General features: G+C 42.3%; 1 long non-coding RNA gene across 1 annotated transcript in view; it reads right to left on the bottom strand.

Moving 5' to 3' along the window:
- Positions 1 to 4505: 4505 nt before the first annotated feature.
- Positions 4506 to 27452, bottom strand: part of LOC128456917 (uncharacterized) — a 46416-nt gene continuing 23469 nt past the window's right edge. Inside the window, exons 2-4 of the long non-coding RNA XR_008341894.1 lie at positions 18910 to 18967; positions 5055 to 5092; positions 4506 to 4555 (exon numbers count right to left, since the gene is read on the bottom strand). This is a non-coding gene — a long non-coding RNA (uncharacterized LOC128456917). The remainder of the gene's footprint in view (positions 4556 to 5054; positions 5093 to 18909; positions 18968 to 27452) is intronic.

Here is a 27452-nt window from a genome sequence, read left to right as displayed (position 1 = left end):
TTCTGATAACATGTACGAGCATGATGTTTATTTTACTCATCAGAAATCAAAGGCACCTTTGTGGCGAGCAAAGGCTGGATTCCCAGGCTTCAGAGCGGTCTCTCTGAGCTCAGCCGAGCGTCTCCAAGCTGCGGCTGAATCACAGGCGCAGGGATTTCAGAGCAGCTGGGAAGCTCCATCCCCAGCCCACATGAAGACACCTAAGCAGAGCTAGTGGGGGATGAGTTGGCATGAAGACACCGGCTCATCCGTTATTATTAGTACTGCATAAAATAAAATGATCATGCTGCATTCATGTCACGTGGGAATCGGTGGAGAAATGACTCCTGGATAGAAGGCAGAGGGGCGGATGTGTTCGTGTCTGATGCTCTTTGAAGCCATAATGACACAGTGACTGCAGCTGTCCTTCACACAAGCCGTCTCACATGTGCACTTGGTTATGGAGTTCATGTTTTACAGCAAGCCAAACATAGACTTGTGAACCACAAATGACTAATCCAGCACACTGGATGCTGGGTTGTGGCATTTTTACATGTCAGCAAAAAATAAAAATGATTAAGGTCGTGCAGCTCTTTAGGTTTATTTTAAGGTGAACGTATTACGCTCTAATTTATGGTCCGACTGAAACCAATTTCTCACCACTCAAAAGCTCAACGGTTTGGCCATTTAAAAATTGTAGCATCTTGGCCAACAATTATTTCATAATAATTCACTTATCAGTATCGTCAATGTCAATATCAATGTTAGAGAGAAACTGTTTCCATAATGATCCAATACTGTGGATAGAATAAACTCCAGAAAACAGTATCTTTGAATTTATTACTTCCTACAAATGCTTTATTTCAATCCATTTAGCATTTACACATTAACAATCAATTGTAAGATATAAAGTATTAGGATGTTTGTATATACTGTATAATCAGTTAATGAATAAAAATTATATTTACTGATATGAGTTCACCCAAATGCTGCTCCTTTATTAATTGTTGATACATGTGAGTCTGCTCAAGTGTAACACAATTATTAAAGTGAGTTATACTATTCATATGCTGCTTATAAATTCTTTAGTGGTGTTAAAATAAAGTGTTAGCAAATAAAATGGCCTCTCTTTACATCATTAAGTCACCGACTGTTATGTCCCATGTCACGTTTACATATATTCACTTTACACAATCTTGACATTATAATATGCAGCAAGTGTTTTTTGGGCTTTATTGTTAACTCTCAGTATGCAGAAGAATTCCACTGTGTAACATACATTACCTCCCACCCAACATGTGCAGGGTTTGCTCTGCACTGAACATGTTTGATCCCACCGCTGATCAAAGACCTGCAGCAGGCCCCGTCCTTGCAGCTCTGATCACACCTACATGGCTTCTAAAGCCGTGACAGTGATTGTTCCCACATCAGCTTGAACCTGGGACAAAACCTACTCCGCTAAATAAAACCTGATTATGTATAATGTGCATGAGTAATTATTTGCAGGCATCTGTCCTGATGTTAAGAGTCTTATATTTTTGCAGGATATAGCTCAACATCAAGATTATTAATGAGAGCAGACAGTTTGTGTGGTCTGGTCTGCTTTATTCAAAAGATTTAAAAATAGAGAAGGTAAAAATAGGATCATGTACACAGCTTCCTCGCCTGAGGCAGAGTCTACGATCTGCATTCATTCAAAATATGGAGCAGGTAAAATAAATTGCCTGTGTTCCTTGTAACCCTGATGCATAAATACTTTTTCTCATCTTTGGTTTCATCATATTTTCGGAGCCTTTGGTGAATGAAAACATTCCTTACAATGCACAGTTCTTTATCTGCTGAACAATATTGTATTGTATTTGGGAACAGGAGTCAAGTGATTGCATTAATTATCTGGAATTAATTGTAATTCTTTAAGATCAATGAGCAAAAAGAGCAATATATATTTATATATACACACACACACACATAGATTAGGGTTAGGTTAATTGGAGACTCCTCATTGATCTGTGTATCGTCTCTATATGTCGGCCCCGTGATGTCTGACCTGTTCATGGTGCAACCCACCTCATGTCCCCCCATTGTATATATGTATATATATATATTTGTATGTGTATACATTTCCATTCAGGTTTATACTGTTCAACCTTTTAAGGGAGAGTTTATGAGTCAAAAGTTTCTGCATTTCAGTTACAATTAATCAATTAGTTGAGTGACAGAAAATTAAGTGGCAACGATTTTGAGATATGATTAATTGTTTAAGACGACATACATTTTTCCATCAGAAATTAAAGCAATTTGTTGTTTGGACAAAACAGAGAACAGTACCTTGGTCTTTGGTGGGTGACCTGTAACACACATCTGTTTTTTATACCTTATAAACCAAATGACTATTCCGCAAAAATAATCAGATTTTATCAATGATACAAATTATTATTAGTTGCAGACCTAATTGAAATAATCTTTTCAAAATACATCTCATTCCATTGCTCTATGCATTTGTAATGTAAAACATAATCCTATAATATTTATATAAGATATAATATATCCAGTTATATATTACATTATGTCAATCAACTCGTACATACTGTGTGAGACTGATGTAAGTGAAGACCTGTCAGTTATTAAGTTGATTATTTTTGATCATGTGACCTGTGAAAGCTGCCTGCACTCTAACTTCCTTCTGTATTGAAAATTAAAATAACTCAATCAGCACAAATGCACGTTTGGTGATTTAGTTTGTAAAAATAAAAGTCTGAGAAACAACTTTATAGCAGCTACACACGGCACATTAATGAGTCCTGATGTAATCGTAGTGCCAGCGTCTAACTGAAGCCTGCAGAGACAAATAATAACTTTTGGTAAGAACGGAAACCAAGAGAGTGTGTGTATAACAAAGGCTGTAGAATGTCTGACAACAGCTTTATAACACAATTAGTCATGGCTTACCACAAAGCATGTAATCCATTTATTACACATATTGAGGACTTTTATATAAAAAAAACAGGAAAAAGCATCACAAATGAATCCACTGCAGTGTCACCATGCATCAGGCTGTGATGTGACCTCCGGAGTAGATCGGACTCCAGAATTCATCTGATTTTGAGTTGTATCTTGAAATGTCCAGCAGTGTGAGAGGTGTAATGTTTTATAAAGTGGACTTCATGCTAAGTGTTGGGGCTCAGAGTTGAGGCTGGTGCATGATGGGAGCTGATATGAGAAGCAGCCAGTGATGGCTGCTTTGTTCCAGGATCGCAGGGTTAATGGTTTTCCATACTGGTTGGTGAGGGAGGAGCTGCATAGGTTTTTTTTCTTCCAAGCATTATGTGTTGGAAAATTAGGATGCAGCCTCTGTTGTCAGAGCTGGGGAGCTGTCTGCCACTTTCCCAGCAGCCCTTGGGCCGGTGACAGGGAGATGGATGATATCTGCAGCCTAGCTGCACTGCTCCCCCAAAGCACGAGCACGCTTACACACACACACACACACACACACACACACACACACACACACAGATGGAGCAAATAAAAAACACGCCTACATAGACTCTCTTTCCCCCTCTCCTTGTATTTTCTTTTCTTCACACACACACACACACACACACACACACACACACACACACACACACACACACACACACACACACACACACACACACACACACACACACACACACACACACACACACACACACACACACACACACAAACACACACACACTCTCTCTCTCTCTCTTAACGAGAGTATGACTATTTGTCTAATACACCTCTCTCTTTGTAGCCTTCGGCCACAAATCCAATATCCGAGATATCAAGGGGGAATGAAAACCTCACAAACAAATGGAAAATGTTTTGAGGGGAAACTGCAGCATTCTTTCCCTGTTTACGTAGATTAAATAAAACATTACATTTCAAAATAACCAAACACACACAACATTTTCAACAGAGGCATTTATTGAAATCCATCTATACAAATATAAAACGTAGAAACTTTGGCATCCGCAAATATAACATTTTCTATGGAGACACAAAATGCAGGTAATAATGAAGTGTAATGCAATTTTCAGACTTCGCCATGTAAAATGCGGTTTTATTAACACAGATAAAACTACACAAGCCATATTATTACTACAATAACTCAAGTACCCCATCTCTGCCCGTAGTGATACTTTAATTAGATTAAACGCACACTGTCCTTCACTGTTTGGCTCTGAGAGGGAGGCTGAACTTGAACATGAACATATATGTGTGTATGAATCACAACAGTGCGTAAGTGTGTAAGTGTGTAATGTCCCATCTCCCATCTCTCGCCCTCTTCTCCCTCCTGCTCTCACTGTCCTTACCTGCTATCCCGCTCCCCGCCATGCTGCTGATCCTCCTGCAGTCGGGACCGGCTCCAGCGGCCATGTCACCTGAGCAACAGCTGCAGCATGCTAATGAGGCGCTGCAGGGAGGGGGGGGGGTGGGTGGCTTGATGCTGCTCGCTGCTCTGCGCAGGAACACCTCCTCCACTTCACATTAGAACCCCCCCCCCCCCCCCACCGCTCTAACCTTCTTCTTCCTCTTCCTCCTCATCACTCTGAAAAAGAACAGAGAGAATGGGAGGCAATAAATAGGACAGTGGAAAAACAAGGAGCGGTGAGGGGACAAATAAGGCAGAGGTGGTGTTGGAGCAGCGCAGAGAAGAGGAAAGGAGGGGAAAATGGTGAGATGAGAAGGAGGGAGGGTGGAGAGGGGGAACGAGGGCTGGTGGGGAGCAGGGTGTTAGGGGAAACATCCATCACTGTTTTAAGTGACTGCAGTGGGATGGAGCTGACTAAAAGGTCATCTGGTCTCTTTCTGTGCACAGTGGGCACCTGGGCAGAGCTGCGCTGCTTCCAGATGACTCCGGGCTAATTATCTTGCGCACGCCGTCTGTTACGGCAGTCTGACACTTTTACTGACTCACTCGTCTGGTGCTGGTGCACAAGCAAAACAAGGCAGTCAAAGACCCCAACACCGCCCCCTTCTATTGTCTGCAGGTAAAATGGTAACTAAGGTTTGGGATCTTTTTTTCTGTGATTCAGGATTCGTCTTACCTCTGAGCGCAGGGAAAGAGAGACAACTGCCGGGGCTCCTAGACAAAAAGAGATAATGATAGCAATTTAGCACAAATGTGGGCAAATACAACTACCTTCTATTTCAGAGGGATTCCACTGCTCCAAAAGGATGGAAAGACCTGAAATAAAATGTAGCAGTAGATATGAAACGTCAACGCTGGTAAAAATATCAAAGGTGAAATCACTCTGATCCCTTCTGATTATCCAAGTGTCCATCTGCGCACAAGCTGAGTGGATGCACTTGAGAACACACAAGGAATTTGTGGGTATGACCTGTTTCAGCAGGGACACAAAGCAAATCGGTATGAGGCAAGGATCTTTGAACATTTGTGTGTGTGTGTGTGTGTGTGTGTGTGTGTTTACCTGAAGTCAACTCATTTGAAACGGTGGCACTAATGCAGCAGTGGCGTATAAAAGGCAGAGTCACAGAGTGGCCCAAAGCGTGACCTCTGATTGGACATCTCTGCCAAAAAACACAGTCTGGTGGCCAATGGGTTAAAAGCTTTTTCTTGCGGCGACAATGTGGGGCCAGCTATAGGTTGCAGGTTGGCTGTCCAGTGGCTGGATAGACAGAGCATAATTACCCCAGCCAGTTACAGTTCAATAACTCCATCAAGCTGCTCGCCAGATACCAGGTTTCCCCGGCAACGCCTCCGAAGTGAATCACAGATCAGAAAGAGACGGGGGATAATACGGGACCCGGGGAGGGAGCAGGGCCGGGGGGGGGGGGGGGGGGGGGGGGGGGGGGGGGCCCGAGGGGAGACACTCCCCTTAAACACTGTGGACCTTTACTCCGAACACACACATTCACACACAACAAACTGGGTCTGAGAGCATTCCAGTTGGCTGTGCTGAGACCTCTGGCCTGTCAGAGCGCCAGTCTGCTCCCTGTGAGCACTGTTGTTTGGTTTTCAATCATCAGCCTCACTTTCCAGACTCCGGCTCTGTGCCCACAGGCCCACTGCGAACATCCCCGGGTGTCAGAGCAGCTCGGCCGTCCTTTCAGCAGACACCCCCACCTCCCACAGCACTTACTGTAATCTGAAAAAGTTAATGGAGTTTATCTCTCATCTCTGTCGCCCTGAGAATAATAGAGAAACTTTTGTGCTTTCGATGCACAGGGATAATTACATTACAAGTGGCAACGCGATTTATACCCTTGATTGAATTAAAAACTAAATTGAATTGGCTTTAGTGCAGAATTCAAAGGAGGGGGCTGTGTGTATAAAGTGGGTGTTTGCTTATTTTTTAACAGTGCATGTGTGATGTGACGTTGGCACACTTTAATGTGAGAGAGTGTGTGTGTGTGTGTGTGTTCAGGTGACTGTCTGGCCTCCTGCCGCAGTGTCTGGAAACTCAGACGCCACCCCCCGCCTCCGTACCCCCTCTATTCCGAGCTGCTCCGCTATCAGGCTACCTGACGCTCCCACCTCTCACACACACACACGCCTGCACTTTTTCCCCCCCACCCTGCTGCGATAAGAGATCCTCTGAACACTGAGCTGCTTCACCGGACAACAAAACCTGACAATCAATGCCAAAGAAAAGGGAAAAAAACAAGCCCTCTTATTCACTAAATCCATCTGATTTCCATGTCAGCTCCAGCCCAAATCCAAGCGTGGCGCATAAATGTTAATCTGTTCTTATTACTTTTATCGGGGAGCGATGTGGTGGCGCGGCGTGTTACACAACCACCCCTGAACAATGGAGTGTAATCTCTCGCACACACTCGGGTCCATCAGCTGGAGCCTTTGGTTTATCTACACCTATTCAAGGTCTGAATCCATCTTTGCCGCAGTAACTTGAAGACCAGCTGAGTACAGAAGCCACATCCTGAATGCTTTCTATTTAGTGTTGATAAAAATGTGCATCATATTAATGTTCGGCGTTTTGCTGAGGCACTGCATTCATTATAAAATGAAGCAAAAGATGGACATTTTTTCATCAGTTTTATGATGATTTCATGAACTCAATCATATAAATTTGTTGTGTCTGAATTGAATTAATATAATTCTTATTGTAGTGACAATACACGAATGGTCGGGTCATTCTTACACACGGTACATAAATGCATTCTGCCGTTGACCTTGACAACATCTTCCACATTAATGATAAAATGTATCTCTTTTTATAAAAAGATAAAAAGTTAAACTGGGCATTTTAAGAATCATAAAAACACTGCCCTTATATAGCTTATATATATTCTTTATAAAAATATATATATATTTCATATTTCAACTTCAGTAATTCACAGCCGATTGACATTCATAAGAAGGTTTCTCATTTAACGTTTCTTCTGGAAATATTAATTATCAACTTATCGCAAATAAAAAAGCGTGATCTTAGCAAAAACATGTTTTAAATAAATTATATCCAAAAGGTCAGTGATAATTAGACTAGTCAATAAAAATAAGCTTTTACAGAAAAGGCTTTTGCAGCTTTTCTCTAAACCAGATTTCTCTCTTTTTTTAGCCTCACTATCAGATGCACTGTAATGTTTAGAACGCACAACAGAGATCATTTAACAGTTGCTCATTGAGAACTAGTTTGACTTTGAACAAAGTTTGCATTCCTCATTCTGTGGAGTTAAAAAGTAGCCGGGAGCTGATTTTTACGGGGTGATGTTTATTGGATCCTTGGCGGATCGCTCCGAGCATGCTGCTTTGTTACTGTTTGGGGAGCAGTGAGGATTTCATCAGTGGGCTTGGGTGCTGCCAGACTTTGCTGCGTGTCAGACAGACCCTAATAAAACTGTCTGGCTGTTTTGTGGGCACCAGCTCTGCTCTGGCTGTGCTGCGTCTGACTGTTCAGCACTTGTCGCACTGTGCCTGGCTGTTTGGTATTCATGGGGCATGGCACTCCTTCAGCTGTTGCTGGGGGCTCTGTGGCATAGGCACAGATTGATTAGTTGGCATCGGTATTGTTCACTGTGAAACCAAATGGGGAGACGAGGAGGAAAAAAAACATAATTAGGGAGAGAGGGCGACTGGGAGAAAGATGGAGACGAGGGTACTAGAGAGAAAATCAATTGTTTTCCACTGCATTCCTAATATGGGTAATTTAGCAGAAATTAGGTTTTCAGAAAAGCATGCTGCCGTGGGTAAAACTGAAAGTTTAAAAACCAGGTCAAGCTGAAATGGTGAATGAATTCATACCTTTCAATATCACAAAGGAAAAGACCTTTTTTTTTTTCACAGGCCTAATTTATTATAATTGCACACGTCCATAGTCAGTTCTTAAGAGACAAGTCCAGTGTTTTCATTTTCTATTCAATGTTCAATCTTAAATTGTGCCGTGATGCTGCATTACAATGTTAGTCTGAGTCGTGCAACGTCTTCGCTTTAAATATCAAATCAAACCATGAACTAATTTGGTTGTGACATCTCATGAAAATGGCAAATTCTGACAGAAATGATCAAATTAGGAAAGCGTCAAAATTCCTGTGGACACTGATTAAACATTGTAAAACGGTGCTCATTGATTGTAAGATATGTTTCCTCTTTTCTCAGCAACTTCAGGCACAGGAGATATAACCCTCTGTTTACTGAGAATTGAAATATTATTTTTATTAATTTGAATCATCCAAGTCACAGTGAAAATGTATTCAATTAATTCAATTAGAAAACGATCAATTGCTCTAAAATTGTGATATTAATTAAGACACACACACAAACACAAACACACACACACACACACACACACACACACACACACACACACACACACACACACACACACACACACACACACACACACACACACACATACACACATACATATAAATATTGCTTTTGGGCCTGGGATATACAATGGTTTAAAATGAATGCTTGTTATTGGATACTATATTCCAATATTGATTTTGAAAACTGTTAAAAAATGTCAAACCAATATTTGGCTGAAGAGCAGACATTTATGAAGTTTTGAACTGAACCCTCTGATCATGTATGTGTTTTTACAAAGAACAAATAATAAATAAATGAGTGAGCTGCTGCCGAGCGTTTAAGTTAGCGAAGGGCTGCAGACAGAACACAAAAACTGGTGTGTCACATTTAGAAAGCAGCAGCAGCAGCTGAGGTAGTGTGAGGCTGCTGCTGGAGTGTCTGGTTGAAGCTGCAGTGATCACGTTCAGGGCGACTGTCTTGGTAATGGTGGATCAGATATATTGGCTGGGTCTCGGCGATGCTGTGCTGTGGTGTGGTGGTGACAGGGGTTAATCAACAAGAGTCTGGGTGTGGTGGTTTGGAGTGGTTGGTGTTCTGTCATTTCTAATGAGATCATGTGTTACTTGTATGCTATTCAAGCAAAGATGTTGGCACACAGAGAAATGATGGTGTTGGATGACAGTGCAATGCAGCGATGACAGGTTTTTTTGCGGTTTATGCCAGTGACACTGCTGTGATCACAAGAGGCATCTTCTGATTCTTTTTTTTGGGAAACAATGAAATTGGCCGGCTGCACCAGGCATGAACATTCCCTGCAAATACAGTTTCATCGATGCTGTAGTTGAGTTGACAGTTGATAAATCATGTGACGGGAGCTTACTGAACAAAACCTCTTACAAACATTTGGTCTTTATTGTACTCAGCAACTTCGTCTTCCTTTCTCTATGTCGTCCCTGCCACGTTTGGAAGCAGTAAATCAGTTACTGCTTCATCCCGACTGCGCCATGGGGACATTCGGTAGAAAGTCGATTGTGCCCTCCGCCCGCGTCCCAAGAGCCTAACCCGTGACTTTTTATCAAGAGAGCTCACAAGTTAGGGTCTCAGGGAGCAGGTGAAGTACGAAAGAGTCAACTGAGGAGCCGCAGGCAGCTGCAGGGCAAAGAGTGGCACTGACACCTTTCCCCCCCTCTCGCCCTCACACACACACACAGAAACACACACACACACACACACACACACAAACACACAGAAACATACACAAACACACACACATGAACTTTTTATTTCTGCTACTTAAAAGTACCCCATTTCTACACCTATTCAAGGTGCAGCCAATTTCTGTCCAAAGGCACCCACACCCACAAGCTGTCTATCTGAAGGGAGGGCTGCAATCAGAAAACAACAAAGCTCCCAGCCTCGGACGGAGGAAAGGTCCCCCGGTTCCTCCTTTCTCCCACTGCAGAGAACTTATTCTGTTCACAAGGCTCGGCTTGATTCCTGTGCACACAAAGACATGCAAAGGTAGAAACATTTTCAGACGAACACTTACATGCACTAAATACCACAAGACACTAGACGACAGCAGCAGCATCAAAAGAGAACAGAGATAACAAAGGAAGACAAAGAAGAAAATTAGATGCACACAGCGTTAAATTCGGTGGAGACGGACCAGACTTCATTTATCTTCATCGCAGAGTCCAGACAGAAGCAGGAGCAGGGGATGAGACAGACAGACAAGCCTGCGCTGCCTGCTCTGTGCTAACTAGCCTTTGTGCTGGAAAAGGAAAAGCCCCCCAGCCAAGGAGCCGGGCTCGCCTCTTTGTCCTAAAGAGCGTCGGCTGATCATCACGCTACATTTCTCACGTCCAGGATGGCAGGACCGCCGTCTGTTAGACCATCCGCCCCGTTCGCACTGACTGATGGAGGCAGAGAGACACCTATCAGCCTCAGCATCTGGCTTCCCACCGCAGGGGCGAGCACTGACAGATTGGTCAGAAATGAATAAATAAATAATAATAAAACAAAAAGCACACACAGAGCTTCGTTGTTCTGTTCCATAGCTGCCCAGCACCGATGAGAGGGCAGGTAAAATTCCAATTCCAAAAGCAAAAAGCGGAATCAGACGGGCTCGTCTCCAGCACAGGAACAGGTTTGCATGATTCCCCCAAAACTTGTGCCCCCCCCCACCCCAACCTGCCGGAAACTTTCCACCACTGACTGCAACACCCTTGACGCTGGATGCTACAAGCCACCTGCCCAACTCTGCTGGGCACGTGATAAGTTGTAAGCGTCAAAGGCGACCAAGCTTCAGTGAGACTTCGGGGCACAGATTGAACCATAAAATGTTGAACTACGGTAAAGGTTAACCTCGCAATGTTGAAAATATTCCCATGTCATTTCTGCCTGTCATGTTCTCGAACACACCAGTGACTGCCCCCACCCCCTCCGCCACCCCCGTGCTCCCATCCCAACACCCACCTTACAACTCCTCCCCCCCAGACAAAAAAAAAATTGGATAGATGTCTCTGATTGTCTCCTTCTCCCTGGGGAACGCCAGGCAAAGTGGAGGCTTCCGGAAATGAATGCTCCGTGCCACCCGACGCGCTGCCTTGCACGCTTACTCGTCTGTCTGCCACCGACTACGCCTTTTGTTATTCGCCTCTGAGCCGAGGCTGAGGAAGAACAGAGGGAAAAAAAGGGGCAGCGGTGGAAGAAGGGAAAAAAGCGGGTGAAAGAAAGAGATGGGGGGGGGGGAATGTTACTAAGCTCAAGCCAAGGTGTCCGAGGGAAGCTGCAGCCAGACACAGGTCAGTGAGGTGGGACAAACCCCAACCTATCCCCCTCCACAACCACCTACACAAACACAAACACACACACACTCTCACACACACACACACCTACCCCTCAGCACACACCATCGCTCCATCCCAGCGCTTGCATTGTCAGCTCCATCTCAGCATCTTAACACCCCCCACACCCACACACACACACAGACGTACAATCCATCTACTCCCCCTCCTCATTGCTCCAGACACTGGGACATCAGCCATGTCGTGACACTGTCATCTACCCCGTCTACTTTATTTTTTCCACCGTTCCTGCTTTCCTCTGCCGTCACAGGTCCAACACGATAGGTTGCAGAGAAGCAAACAAAAACATTTGCTTCCCCCACCTGCCACCGCCATTTCACATACAACCCCCCCCCCCCCCCCCCCCCCGCGCATTTGACCCTTCAACCCCCCAAAAGCCCTGCCTCTCCAGCGTCCACTGCCCTCTACCTCCACAGCCCCAGCCCCCTCCCACCACACCAGGTCTGTACCTGTCTGCTTGTCTCGCTTCTCTGTTATTCTCTGTCTGCAGCTGCTTGCCCAAAGTGAGATACTGCAGCAGGAGTCTGCAGCGACAGCCCTCGCTCTTCCTCCTCTCCCTCGCTCTCTCTCCCGCTCCCTCGCTCACACCCTCCATCCAGCCTTTGCTGGTGAACACGTTCCTCCCTGTGCTGATCAATTTCTTCTTTTTTTTTCTCCAGTCGCACACACACAGACACACACACACAGACACACACACACACACACACACACACACACACACACACACACAAACACACACACACACACACACACACACACACACACACACACACACACACACACACACACACACACACACACACACACACACACACACACACACACACACACACACACACACACACACACACTGCCGTGAACTGGCTGTGGAGGAAGATGCACTGTAGCACACCACTGTCTTGTAACATGGGTGCAGCTTGCCCGGTTTCATGCAAACAGACAAAACACTTATCAACAGTTAACGCTGCTGATACTAAATTGAGAGCAGACAGCCGACACACAAACAAACAAAGTCATGCACTGGCTACAACAAACAAACTAACAGGGCCGCCAACAAAAAAAAAAGGAAAAAGATGGAGACACCGGTAATGAATGGAGAGACAGGACACAGGACACAGTATGACACTACAGCGGTTCGGCTCGGCTCAGCTAACACACACGCAGACAAATCGTCCCACACAGACAGCAATGTGGTCACCGCAAGCAGGACCACAAACAGCCACTGTCACAATATTATGACGTGACTTCAAAGTAGAAGCGTAAGGAGCACGACTGCTGATGGGGAGGCATTCGCTAATATTGTGTCATCACTTGGAAGTCTTTTTCAAATTTTTGCAGATGTACTGCCCATGACCACAAAATATCTTCCTCTAAACTATCTATATGTAAACTGATCCATTCCCCATGTGCCTCTCTGTCAGTTTATTACCACAGAGACACACAGTGGCCTTTACATAAAGAAATATGTCACCACGCCGCACTGCCAGATCAATACATATCATATATATTTAAACAGACAGCTATTAAATTAAATGTGATCTCTGCAATTACAATATTCTAATAAAATTGTTTAAACTTGTATTGTAAGATTTCTGAGAAAAAAAAGGGTAAGTGAAAAATGTTTTTGAGTTATTTTAAAGTGAATTAACGAATTCATATGAATAGAAACGATTTGCTTGTAAATGTTTCATATTTCCAGCAGGAATAACACTATGAGAACTTCATGTTTAACACATGAATACAGCAACAATCCATTCATTAAATATTACTATTATATTTAGATATTACAAATGCTTTTATTTGTGTAGTATGGAAAGTGTATGTTGTGAATGCTATGAAACAGCAGTTCAACTGTGGGCGGTATAAAGAAAAAACTTAAAGGAGACATTTTTCTCATTCGCCTTCTGTCTGAATAGGATCTGCCCTTGATGGCTTGCTCTAATCTCAGAGCTTAATCAGTTTCAACACCCTGGATAGATTAGGGTTATGACCCTGTCTGACAGAGGGGGCAGGGAAAGAGATCGGCAAATGTTATCATTGATTGATTATGCCCTTTAATTCAAATGGAAAACAGCAGCTTTTTAACTCAGACGCAATACAGAAAAGGCTAAATTGGAAAATGTCACATCAACAAAGACGGCGAACACGTGGTTGCCTTTCCGTCCCGCAAAAACATAAAGAAGCCGGGCGAGCCAAGAGCCCGAGAGGTGCTGATGTAAATCCTGCAGCCAATGTCAAAACCGTGGCCAGGTTGAAGTCTATGGGGGAGGGATGGTCTTCGCAGATTGGCTCAGTGATGGCGGCGGTGACGCAGAGACGGGGGGTTGGGAATGTGCTGTATGTTAAAGCCAGCAGGGCCGGCAGGCGGCCATATAGGTGATCAATCAGCTCCATTACAGCCATGTCACTGCAGAGTCTGGAGCTGTCGCCGCATTCCGCCCATCACCCCTCCTCGTACACACACACACACACACACACACAAACACACACACACACACAAACGATGCTCTCTTCGTTTCTAGTCTAGACTGGAATTGCAGCCCACTGGTGTGATGAAATTGGTCCACAAGAGCAAACTGCATACAAAGGCAGATAAACAAGCCAGGCCTGTTGTGTATCGATGACCGACGTCTTCAAAGAAGTGGCGGCCATCGGGGCACATAGGTATCTTGTTAGGGTGGGATTTGCCACTGATCAGAGAATACATGACCAAGTTGTTGTGACAGAGCTGAAGTTGATTATAATTCACTGTCTTTGAATTGTGGCAGGAAAATGCATTTCAAAGCACCCCAAAATAGGACCGCCTCCATTGTGAATGTTAAGTACGACGCAGAATGAGCTGAGAGACATTATGCAGCAATGACACTGTTTCCCTTTTTCTACAATAAGCTCAAATATCTTCACGCAGCCTGGAGATGCATATCTGTGCCACAGATGCCAGGCAAGTCTCAGACAGGTATCCAAACAATGGACTTATCTTTAGTCGGTGCAAGCAGCATAGAATGGGAACATGGAGCCGCAAATGTAGGCGGGGTAAGGGAGGAGAGCAGAGGACGACGACAACGAAGGGTGGGGGGAAGTAGGACGCAGGAAATATGTGATGCACAGCATCTCGCCAGCCAGCCAGCCAGCCAGCCAGCCAGCCAGCGGGACACTAATGACGATCATGTCTTGTCACACTAGCTGTCGGGCCAGTCAGCAGATCCTGCCCTTGTCCCTGCCCTTCTCCAATCAATGGCATTGATCTCTCCTAGGGGTCAAGGGGCAAGAGCATATCAATAGGAGAAGAGTGGCTGATGCAGCAGGCGGAGAGGGGCTGACTCCAGACAGATCAATGACAACCCCTGTCTGCCATTGGTGTGTTATGATTATTCATTTGCCATTAACCCCACCACATTAAGGGAATATGTTTCCTCAGGAAGAAAAAGTGCTTGAGGCGGCTCGCTTTTATAGGGAAGTGAGATTTTATGAGTGGGGGCGAGCTGAAGTACTGGTATGGCGAGAAATGACAGTGTTCGGGTCTCAGACGATTTGTTACTAAGGTTTCCACCCGTCTGTGACGTCAAGAGCAATAAGCCAATCGCTGCTCTCAAAGTGGACACAGATGCAGTTGGCTGATTTTACCAGTATTTTGTGTCTGAGTGTCGCTTCCTATGATAGATTAGTGTGGCTCTTGAAAACTTGAGGATGAGACAGAGTATACAGCCGCTGTGCACTGTGTCAGTTCCTGTGTTACCCATGTCTCCACCAAAACAATGTAAGTGTAATCTGTGGAACACAATGTACAATATATACTGACAATGGGGGTGGTGTGTGTTTCTGCTTTTCTTACTCCTTCTCCAAAGAAGATCATTTCGAATGACTGATTTGAGGATTTGTGTTTTTAGTAATAGTTTTTAAAGTAAAAAACTATTTCTAAAAGAGATTTAAGGTGTTATGTTAATGTCTTTTGTTGTTTCTCACTGACAGAATTAGGTGTAAAGGTGACAGTGACTCACTGTGCAGCTAAATAGCATTGCAAGCACTTTGCTATATACAGTACATAATTTGGACTGCAGCAGGCCAAGTTCAATACAGAAAACTCCTTATTTTATTAATTCTGAAAGTCAGCTGAAGAACTTTGAGGCTTCTGGCCAACTGACTTCTCAAAGAGGTGTAACAGCAGTGGAGACCCATAACAAAATGAAAAAGGGAAAAAAGTCAGTGACCTGAACCGCCCCTATCTAATCCCATAATTTATTTGTTCAACCATCCCATAAATGAAGGGCCAGCTGGAACCAATGACTTTTAGCTGTTCTGCTGGGGCAGCTGGACAGAGGTTGTGCTGAGGCAGCAGGATTCTCAGCAGCAACCCTTTCCTCTGCACATCTGGAGGAACAATTGGAGTTCAGGGGTTAGTGTACATGAGAAAATTACTGTTATTAAAATAAACTGTATTAAGGCACATCTCGAGTCTCTATCCTCAAGGAGGATGAAATTATACATATATAATTTCAATGTTCCCTCCTGCCTAAAGAAATTATTTTCTGGGAGTGGGTCAGAGCAGTGGAGGCGTGATCTTCCTGACGCTGGGGTTACAAAATAGGAGATAAAGGTGTTCTTGAGTTCCCAGGGATTAACCAAGATCATATTTCCTCACAGAAACCTGTTTGACGGGAGTGATTCTGGTGCAAAGCTGAACAGGATCTCTGGCCTTCAATGTAGGTATCACTCTAGATTTAATTACTGATCCATTTATCTAATGATTTATCTCATCCAATATCTGCATGGAGAGATAACTACACAGGGGTTTTCCAGGGTTGTCCACATGGCCAAGAGGAATTTGATGAATTGAATACCTCTGTTAGTCCCAATTTTTTTGGGGACCTATTATCATTTGTACAGCTTTAGCACTATGGTTTACATTTCTGTGAAATGAATACGATATTTATTATTATACAGCTAATTTATATACAATCCTGAAGCCAAAATGAATCAAAAGAACAAACAGCCAGAACGATTATTGTAAATGATTACCAGTTTACAAAGTATAACAACTTCTGTCTCAGTATGATTAAGTGAAAACTCTAAGCATCAAAGACCACACACATTTGCGGTCTCAACCACTTGAATCCTAAGAGCAAATTGGATAAATGACCACGGTTGGAGAGAGGTAGTCCACTCAGACCTGGCCCCAAATACTGCAAATGCAGTGCCATTTATCAGAGTGAAAATCCACTGTCACAATGATAAAGAACTACAGCAGAAATTACAACAACGCTCCCTCCCAAAGCAGCATTTCAAATCAAGTCGTCTTGAAGAGTAACAGACTGTGGTAAACCTTGGGCTGCCACGCCATTTTTTTCTTGTGTGGTGCTTTGGAGTCATTTTACAAACCATGGCTTGGTGCCAGACAGAAATGAAGTCAGATGCATTCAGCCTACTACACAGGTCTACAGTAAACAGAGACTTCAGTGTCACAGAGTCAAGCTTCAAACTGAAACTAGACCTCATAATACAAATGCTCATTGTATGGAACTGCGGACAATATATCACAAGGTTCAGAAACAACGTATAAACATCCAGCTTTTTCCATGCTGGAAAACCTGGAATATTGCTGAGGTTGACTGAAGCAGCTTGAGGCAAACAGCTTAAATAATTGTAAGTGTGATAATCAAGCCTCGGAGTCCCTGAGAAATGTATCCAGGTGGAGTCAGCTGCTGAAAAATGTCAAAATGTAAAGTGAAAATGGCTCCGCTGTAAAACCACAGGGCACAGCAATCACCAGGAATGATGTGTTAAATAGAAAAAGTCAGATTTATTATGATTACTATATTTTATACATGCTGTTTATGTCAAACCATCTGTTCATCATATTATTTTGGCACACGGCTCACATGCGACTGACTTGGGAGACGCCGCAGCCCGTGCTGACGACACAGGCTGACATGTAATACCAGGCTGTAGAGATGGAGCAACTGCTTGAAAAGCAAAGTCATCTCTGTGTGAAATAGGTTCCACCACAAAATTTCACCTTGAAGAGACAATGGTGATGTCAGATAAGAAAATACATAGAGCATAGTTGCAACATTATAACTCTGAAGTGCCACGGTGTTGCTTCAACAATTGAACACGTCATTGGGCCTATTCATTATCACGTAATTCAAGGACTTGTCATTAACAGGACCAAATATTTCAGAACATAGGGACAGGCAGAGGAGGCCAGTAGCCTGCTCATTTGTTGGTTCTATCTGGTTTGCAGTTAAAGGGACACCATTATGCAATCGATGAGGTGTGGTTACTGCGACTAACCACAATGCATTATGTCTAAAAAATACAGCATATGTCAAGCTAACGCTAATTGAAGATTTAGAGCCAGGATGGCTGACCATAGCTAAAGGTCAGTTATGAAATGAGATCCTCAGGTGGGCAAATATTATATTAACATATATAATATGTAGAGCCGCTATAAAATGGAATGCAACTGACTATGTCCGTACTGTATGCTGCACTGTAAGCAAAGGAATTTTCTGTACAGATTGATGTCATACGTGTACTCCAAGGAAAGCTAGAAGGTTGTACAGTTAACTCCCAGGGTGTAATTCTAAACCATACAACCTACTACCTCAACCCGGATGCACACATTTTCTACTAAGGCTCCTCTTCTCTATTTATTAAACAAATTATATCATCCTGTGGCCCAAATGGCTCATTTTCCTGCATATCTAAACACAAAGCTTCATCACCATCATTATCATCATGTTTCAGCTTTAGGTTAAGGGTTTTGCAACTAAAGGACAAGCTGTGAATTTCTGGGACATCAGAGAAACATATATATATATAATTACATATATACATATCCCTTATAGAATTGACCTTGGGGAAAAAAGCCCCAAAAAGTAAAAAGCCGACGTTCACACCACAGTGACAAAGACCCACAGAGGCGAGCTTGTGCTGTCAGATTTGCCACAAGATCGGATCTACGGGTTTGTGCCAAATGGTTATGGCCAAAGTAACAAAAAAAATGGATAAAAGACTAAGAATGTTACAGAAAATCTGGGCACAGTAGCACGGAGCACTCAGACAATGGGACAAAGAACTATCCGTGTACGTAAGTGTGATGTGGCTCAGATGATGCCATTTACAGACAGAGGTGTACCTAACACCAGCCGACAGCCGAGCCGTTTTGCAGTGTTCATACAGGTCATGGCAGTGAATTGAATTTCTGGAGCTAAAGGACTATGCATTAATATAGGTGGTATATAGAGAATCTGCTGCCAGACCCATTGTTGAGATTTCTCCCAAAAAATGAAAGTAACTTACCCTTCGCAGATGTGTCTTGCTCATTGGGTTTCGCTGCCTGGCTTTTTAGATCATCTCTCTTAAAACAAGACAGAGAGAGTTGTTGTTAAATGACAAAATGGTATGTAAGTATTGCACCTGTTGATGAGATGCTACAGTGCTTTGTGAGATACAACTTGAAGAAACCAATGAGTGGTACGATGGAGAGAAAAGAAAAAGAGGAACATTGCGATGATGGTACACAATTTGCAGTTACTGGTCTGACAACCTCAGATCCACACGGGGGAAAATATTTAATTACATTCTTAACTTGCTTTGCCTTGGTCTGTGATGCCTCAATAGTTCCTAAATAGGAAATTAAGGCCATAATAACGTCAATTAAAACTCTGTCATAGACTGCTCTCCCAAACTAGCCCTGCTGAATTGCCGTATCAGTCTGCTTCCTGGCCACAGCGATGTCGCAGAGCTGAGCTCACTGACATTACAGGCTCAGTTCAGCGATTTGCTGTCCGCCCAATTTCTACAAAACAAACAAGAATGCGAAGACAAAAGGACTGCACAAAAACCATTTGCTTTATTTAAATCTCCTCCCCACTCTCTGTCTTTCTATCCTTGCACTGTTACAAAATCTTGGCAGGAGAGATCATATGATTTCCAAGCAGAAAGCCGCAGCATTCCCACTAAGTATTTTGCTGACAAAGTTACAACTGCTGACCATCTTTGCCCAAATCAAAAAACGTTAGCCTAGTCTTCCAAAACCTGGCACCTTCTAACAGGGAGGTGGGTTGGTGCACAGGGTGGTGTTAGGAGTCATGGCAACCTCTACCTGGCCGGCTGCCCGGCACCCCGAGGTGGGACGAAGTAGGGGCTAATGTGGTGTCGAGCAGGAATGCTTGTTGCCTTCCAAAGTCAACTCTACGGGCGTGGTGGTTGTCTAAGATTTCAGCTCCAATGCCAGAACACAAATACAAAAGACTGGATGCATGACAAACTAATGACAAACTCATACTGTATCTCCTCATTCAAACATAACTGAAATAAAGTTTATATGCCCCTTTGCTAAAACATAGGTAATCTAGACCATCTGAGTACATTCAGCTTACACAAACATTAGACCACATTTATGACATTTATTAACATATCACATATCTAAATCAAGTGAGGTGGAGGCCAAAAAATTGTGAACCAGAGGAATAAGGAAATTCCTATGACTGTGTAAGTAACTTTCCATACACTGCAGTTCAATTCCTGTTGAAGTCCCGACTCTCCAGTGACTGAATAAATAGAGCGGGGAGATTATTTCCGGGTAGGCAAGCTCTGGATCCCAACCGGAATTTAAATATGAATCTCTCATGCATCAACAGCAGACAAACGTCTTTTCTCATGCTGCGTACTTCTACAGTTCAGCCAGAACAGTAGCCAACAGACAGCGTGATGCTTTGTTACATTTGGTACAAAAGCATGTGTCACACACCTGACTCACTAAGGAGCAAGGTATGCAGTCAAGCTCTCTCACTCAATTTAAAACCAAATTGTTAAGTATCTGTCGTACTGGCTCAACTCTGGACATGATTAAATTAGGGGATGCTCAGTTTCTTTCTTTGTTTTTTTGTTTATATTGCATATGTTGAAATGTTTTTCATCACTGACTATCAGATTTCTTTTGTTTACATTTTTCAAACAGTAAAATTAAAGTAATAGCAGACATGTATTTACATTATTATAATATATATATGGGCATGCTTAACACGCACACACTCACACACACACACACACACAAGCAAAGTAATATGCAGTGGCAAAATATATCAATTTGTAAGTGTTTATCATGTGATTTTTTGTAAGTAACTTAAGACTGTGTAGCTGCTGATAGAAAAGGCACTCTGATTTATAAGAAAGTGAATAATATTGGTTAGAGAGGACAGTAAAATATAAGCAATCATGCAAAAATCATAGAATATTTATCCAAAATCAATAGTAGCCGTTCTGTCTTATGGCCGACACTGTTGACCGCAGACTGGTGTAGCGGCCAGGACAAGCACAATAAGATCTCTTTCCCATGGTCAAGCAAGGAGTGGTGAAAACAGCATGACTTCTTCTTAGTAGTTGAAAAGATTTTTCGTCATTAGAGCAAAGTTGAAAAGAGAGGTGTAAGAAGTTGAGGGTGAATGCAAACCCTAAAAATACCAAGAGATGATTTGGTATTCAGTGTCACTCATTTGATAATCTGGAAATTGCACAGGCAAATTAAACCAATGCAATGCATTTACACAATAATGCTAAATAAACCAGTAGACACATTTAGATAAGCATGAAAAATACATGTGTAATGTAATTATAGTTGCAGTAAAGCAGTGTGATTATTCTTACTATTATTAATATCTGCTTGTGTTAACAGAATGTTCACCTTCAGTTGATAAAATCTGTCATCCGTCTGAAGGCAGCCAGTCTGGCATGTGTATTACACCTGCAGCCTCTAACTTGAGAAGTGACATCGAGGTTACATTGATTAAATCACTTTCATTCAGCAGCTTATTGCTGCACTTGTATTTCTACTTACTTCAAATTAGCAGCTGTAGTAAACAGCGACATTCCAGCTATATACTGTACTACAGTCTGTACCTCACAAACAATAAAACTAATTTTGCATATCTTTTTATTAAATATGAGATGAGTGCTGCTACTCCTGAGAATATGATGATCAACCACCACACCCATTTGAATGTCACAGCCACAGTCCTTCTGCAACAGCACACTAGTCATTGGGATAAAATAAACAGACCCGTGAACAAAATGGCCCTGAATCCCTCTGAGCTCCTCATCTGCTCTTGCCTGCGTTAAACAGACTCAGCTAAAACTGTTCCAAAACATTCCCCCACTGAGTGGGTCATTTCATATCCTGGAAGGCAGGAGTCCAGGGTCAAAGTTCAGACTAGAGGTTGGTGAGTGGGGGGTGAATGATATCCCCTGGGAATGGGACATACCATTGTGAACCAGACAGAGGTTGAAAAATCATGCAGACTTCTCAACCTGGTAATACAAAGGACAAAAATAAATATTTAATAGTCTGTAATAAACAGGAGTTGTTTATTTGACAATTGATATTCTAAGGAGTCTGGCACATGGAACATTTTTGTTATATTTACTAATAACTGCTCAGGGGCAGCCAAAAGACTGAAGGAAGATAATTTGTGCTTTTTCACTCTCCACAGACACACCAGGGACGCTGGGTTATTTTTGGGATCGAAAAGCTGTTATCTTCATTAATTTAATGTTGCCTCAAGCCGTGACAGAAAAACCGTCAACAGGTTAATCCCGGCTGAATTTTTGAGTCCAGCCTCATGAGAGACACACTCATCCAGCCATTTTGTAGCATTGTAGCATTTTTGTAGCATTGACTTGACTTGGATAGAATAACACAATAAAAGCCCTAAATGCTGAAATTTGACATTCTGCAGAGAATATTTTGGATCAGTCTGTTTCCTGAGGTATCGTGCATATACTGGAAAGAAACTGCAGACTGTGACTGGCTGCACACAGGCAAGCTCCCCCTGTAGAGGGGCCTAGGCTCACTGTGGCCTGATCTGGCCTCTTTTCTCAGTGTTCAGCCACTTGCAGAAAAGGATTCAAAAATAATATTACTTTAGTATAACAATAACATATAACTTTTCGACAGGGACAGGTAAGTGCAAAACACAAAAAACAAGGGGAAACTGACACTTACAATAGACATAGCACAAAAAAGTGATATTCTTCTTTCTTGTACCATTACCATACATTTGAGGAATTTACCTCTGAGCGCACACACCAGCATCACAGGAGGATATTGTACATTTAAACAGCTCAGTAAAATACAGCATTACTGGGTAAAAAAGCCGAAAGGAGCATTGAGGCATGAGAGCAGTGCCATTTTCTCCATGTTAAGCGTTGCTGATGTTCCCAAATGTTGACTAAACTCTTCAAGCGGACAGACACCATGTTGAGTGACTGTTACACCGGAGTGTAATGTTGCTTTAAAGGTGAACGGAGCTTTGCTGTGCAGCCAACCGGGTCATTGAAGACTTTGCTTGACCCACCTGTCTGTTGATCCTGCTGCCTAGCACCAGACTAAACACTGAGATTTTCAACAGGGCCTATTGGCTGCCGCGGACTAAGCAGCAGCCAATCAGGGCACAGGGAGGGATGGCTGCAGGGTAAGACTCAGATTGTGTGAGCAGAAGTGAGAGGACGAGGCTGTGCCGAGACAACCAAACCCCATCCAGACTCTAAACATCGAAGGAGGCCTAGACAAAAACTGCAATAACCAGACGAAACTGGTTGAACAGTCGATACTTTTTTTTATTTCCGAACACAGATTGTCTATTGGACATAATTTGAAAACATTGGTGACAGAGATATAAGTATTTGCAGGGATATCAGATGTTGGTGCCTAACAATAACAAAGTAAAAGGGCATCTATATCTGAATGGCACTGAATTGATTACCTGGCTTCAGACAAGGCTGCTATCAGACTGTGCTTTTACCGTCGCTAAAAGGGATCAATACCTAATGAATTCCAAACGGTGGAGTTTCAGAAACATAAATGTATCTTACACATGAGTGCATGAAGTAACCTCTACGGATCGATGGATATGACATTACACACAGCCAGAGGAATGCATCTTCTTAATTGACTTGAGCATTTTCAAATTAATTCCAACGACAATTAAAATGGATCGGACAGTGTGGCACCTTCGTCCTGGAATCTCGGAGAGCTTTTTATTGTGTGCTCGCCTCACCTCCTGACCCAGCCTTGTGTTTTAATTACCACTGTCTGCTATCAGGCTGCTTCGGCTATATGGCAAAAAGGAAAAATCAAAGGGCTTAGTTTTACATTTACACAGTGATAGAATTAGTAGCGAACAAAGATAAGGCTCTCAGTTCAATCGGATAAAATGTAATTAAACTACACTGCTGCTATACAGAAACGTTGACCAAAGACTCTACAAAAACTGGTAATGTCGATATTTAAGACATTTTGTGTTAGCTAGTTTAGATGTTTGTATTTTTCATCATGACCCAAAAACAAAACATTGCAAATCAGTGTTTTGTGTGAGCTTTCATATTATTATTTGCCACTTTAACACCTAACTACCTAAACTATGATTCAAACTATGATTCAAACAAACAAGATGCTTTGAAAATATCCCTGTGATATTTACATAAATTCTCTAATCATTATGCTCATTTGATGTCCTTTGAGTAGGCAGATACATGGTTTTGATTTTAACGTTGGCTGGCGATGCCATTAGAAGAGATACTTGAGGAGAGAAGAGACAAATGCTCTTGACGTTAAAAAGCAGAACAATATTTAATGTGGAAGCTGTTACAGATCAGTGCATGGTTGCTATTCATTCATTTCAAATATATAAACAATAGTATACCAGGAAAGGATTAAAAAACAAAGTAGAAGAAATGATCTGTCCATTAATAAAATTAATAAATTAATAAAACTTAATTAATTAATAATAAAACTCCACTAGCAATTGACACAACAGGCTATCATTACACTACATAAAATCCCAATGTATCTTAATATTAACATTGTTTTAAAAGCCCTATGCAGCTAAGAAGTAGTCAGTAAAAAACAGTGTGAACCTGGTACTTCTTTAAAGGTTATTTGAGGAATCAGTCTACATTCAATACTCTGCTCCACTTATATCCCAGATGAGTAATGACACCAAACTAAAAAACAGTTCTCTGTCTAGGTTCTTTATGACGTTTCTGTAAATTTCGAAGAAACTTTAGAAACATTATATACTACAAATCATTTTCCTCAGGCTAGCTCCAGAGCAGAGGAGCGTAATTGACAACATTAAGGATGACTTCTCATTTAGGAGGCCGAGCAGACAGTTATCATAATGATACCTTTTCACGGCATGTCCTTACCGAAGGCTTTCCCAAAGATAATGCCTCTGCACAACCTCTCATTATCAAAGCAATCGCCTGACAATGGGAAGAACACTTGAAATTATGTGAATTAGTATACGACTATGGAAAAATGACTGCCGATTCAATACTTTAACTAGGCTCTTGCAAAACAATCAGACACAATTAGGTGGTACCAGTCAATAACTTAAATCTCATAGCAAGTGGTGCCGATTTAATATTTGACGATTTTTAAATTGCTATTTCTGCTCAGATGCCTTTCGCTCACAGTTGGGTACTAGAGAGTGGAAAGTCTTCACATCTCTTATTGTGGCTAATAAAGCAGATGACTAGCAGGTAAATCAGCAGGTGAATCAGCTCTGTCTTCAAATAAAAAACACCATTAGCTTGTAATTGACTTCTTAAGCACCATCTGAGTGGGTCCAGAAACATGCTCGGAATCTTTAAGAGGTCCACGTTGCACCGTTCAGATATCAGCGAGGTCAAACTATAACTTTTAAGATAAAACTTTTCATTGAACCAAACTGTTTCCAGTTATACCTGGACCTGGTCAAATTTCAAATGTAATAAGAAAAATGCCAGAGTTTCATGTTGATGTTTAAAATGAGGAATCATCCAAGATTATGTAGTTGCTATGTTTTTTTATGAATTGTCCCACTTAAAACTCATGTGCACATGAAGGAAACAATGTCCTGCTTCTCTTAGAAATACTTCCTCGTATTATGTTTAATTGTCTTTTCCTATGCAGAAACATTTGATCAAGAAAGAGATCAACAACCACAATATTTCACAAAGGTTTGACCCACAAACCCTAACTGTCAAATGCAACCCTGCAGAACTATGTTTCTATCTATACATTCATTTTAATTATAAGGGGGGCATTTTCATTCATAATGGTAATTCTTTATTTCAAATAATGACTTGTGTTATAGAATATTCAAGAAAAAAAAAAAGAAAAAAAAAAAGGATATAGAATTAGAAGATTTGTGGTTTATGGTTATTTCAAGGTAAGTTCACACAAATTCCAACTCATTATATTATATGTCCTGAGTTTAAATTTTAATGTATGTGAAATAAGTAAACATGTTGAGGAAATACAAAACCCAACGTTCCTTTGGATTTCATATTAAAAGAACGTACACAGAAATTTGGCTGACCTAAATTCGCTTCTCCTTAAGAAAGTGAAAATAATTCTTGTGTTTTCATAAATAGCCAAACATGGCATACAGCTTAAACTGTTTCAGGTAATCCTATTTATCTTCATTTAAAAACAATGTTACTGTTCATTCAGATAATATGACTATGATATTACATAAAACAAAAAGGCCAGCTAGATAAGATGACTGACCAAGTGTAACACAGATATAAGAAATCTTTTATTCTGCTAGGACTCTGATCTCCAGCACACACACAGATCCTACTCTTATTTGGAGGATACATTTAAATGCATACAATGGAGCAGGACGTACAGCATGAAATCACATGCAACTGGTCAAAACAATAAAGTCAGGCATCTGGTCAGAGTTCATGTCCATCCATTTGGAATCAAACCATACGTCTTAGATAATCATTTCTCTAACCAGTTGCACAAAAGCGTGAAATATCCTCACATGGCCTGGAGGGTGTGAGCGTGTGTTTGTACAATATGAGGTCTTGGAGGGAATTCTGCGGAGATGTGCTCCTCTCACCCCAAAGACACGGAGCCTCACAGAGCACATGTCAGTCAGCCGTGATTGCAGGCAAGGCAAGCAGGATGGGATGGAGTGGGGATTATAAGGCAGCCGGGTGTTTCCACTGGGGTCTCCCCTGCTGGGCTACATGGTCCCAGCTCCCTTTGTCTGCTGTTAACCCGTTAAATCCCGCGGAAGAGCCCATTCACAAATGTGTCACACACCCCGGGGGTGCATTTTGTGTGGAATAATCATCTTAAAGAGGTTACATAGCATTGCCAGTGATTCCAAACTGCCCCCCCACACACACACTCATCGCCCCGGCGCACACATTAATTTGTTTCCTGGTGTGTTTGCAGTTTCAATTATTGTCAACTTAACTTCTTGTAAACACCTTCAAACGATATTCTTTAAGAGGATGTCCCAGTGTAGTCAATCCACACAAACAAATTAAAGCAACTCATTGGCCGCTCGTCACAGATGAGGTTAAGGACATTGACTTTTGCATATTATTAGAGGCTATTGTACCTTTTATTACTGTCTGGATGCACACTGGTATCTAGCATTTCTGCATTAGACACCATACAACTCAGCTCTCTCCTGTGTATTTCTGTTCAGCATACTTCGCAGCTGACTACATCCCGACCGTGTGTGTTTCCGTGCTATAGACAGAGATAGAGAGCACACGCGCGGTAAATGTTGCGGGTTCACTGAGTGAAAGTGTAATTATACTGCAGTAATGCCCTCCATGATTAATGATGTGGGCCTCTGAAACCAAACCATTGGGCCAATTGCAAATTACCACTATAAAAATAAACCATGATGTGAACAGGTCAGCGAGGCCAGAGCACAAAATGTCTCTGAGTGTGTATTTATATACAGTGTGCGAGCGAATGAGGAACGAGCTCTAGTAACCCAATTAGTGTCTGTCCACTGTCAGAGAGCAGCCCCGTCTGCATCCATGTT

This window comes from Pleuronectes platessa, chromosome 15 (genome assembly GCF_947347685.1).
Source record: "Pleuronectes platessa chromosome 15, fPlePla1.1, whole genome shotgun sequence".
Classification (NCBI taxonomy): domain Eukaryota; kingdom Metazoa; phylum Chordata; class Actinopteri; order Pleuronectiformes; family Pleuronectidae; genus Pleuronectes; species Pleuronectes platessa.
The sequence above is the reverse complement of the archived record's forward strand: the minus strand, read 5'-3'. Positions and strand labels throughout refer to the sequence as shown.